This window comes from Phaethon lepturus, unplaced genomic scaffold, assembly GCF_000687285.1.
Source record: "Phaethon lepturus isolate BGI_N335 unplaced genomic scaffold, ASM68728v1 scaffold13735, whole genome shotgun sequence".
Classification (NCBI taxonomy): Eukaryota; Metazoa; Chordata; class Aves; order Phaethontiformes; family Phaethontidae; genus Phaethon; species Phaethon lepturus.
Window position 1 is genome coordinate 100,189 of NW_010538450.1, and position 393 is coordinate 100,581.

Below are 393 nucleotides of genomic sequence, written 5' to 3' on the forward strand. Positions count from 1 at the left end.
CATAGCTTTGGTTTCCAGCTTACCGTAGAGCTGGTCCCTCTGAATCTAGGTAAATCCTGCATCCTTCAACACTCGGCTGAGGAAAAATAAAGGCTGAGATGGGGGGGGAAATTACTAATGCTAAGGTGGTTAGCGTGGGCCCCCTGCTGTGAGCACGCTGGGCGGGCCAGCTGTGCCACGTACACCGCCGGGTTAGGGCCCACCTTCCCTTCCAACCCACCCGGTGCCCTGGGGCCCACCTGCAGTAAAACTTGGATCCGTCGCTGGCCAGGAAACCATCGTAGTGCGCGTTCAGCAGATCCCCCTTCTTGCTCTTCGGGCTGCAGGCCTCGGGGAGGTGCAGCACCTCTATTTTAACCTCCTCCTCCGCTGCCGCACCGCCTTCGGCCTGCG

The 393-nt window shown here is 59.8% G+C and overlaps 1 protein-coding gene across 1 annotated transcript in view; it reads right to left on the bottom strand.

Annotated features, from left to right (window-relative positions):
* The window catches only part of FKBP7 (FK506 binding protein 7), a 4,918-nt gene extending 4,531 nt beyond the window's left edge, over positions 1-387 (bottom strand). The window contains exon 1 of the mRNA XM_010286821.1: positions 240-387. The gene's annotated coding sequence lies outside the window, so the exon portion shown is untranslated. The remainder of the gene's footprint in view (positions 1-239) is intronic.
* Between the last annotated feature and the right edge of the window lie 6 nt (positions 388-393).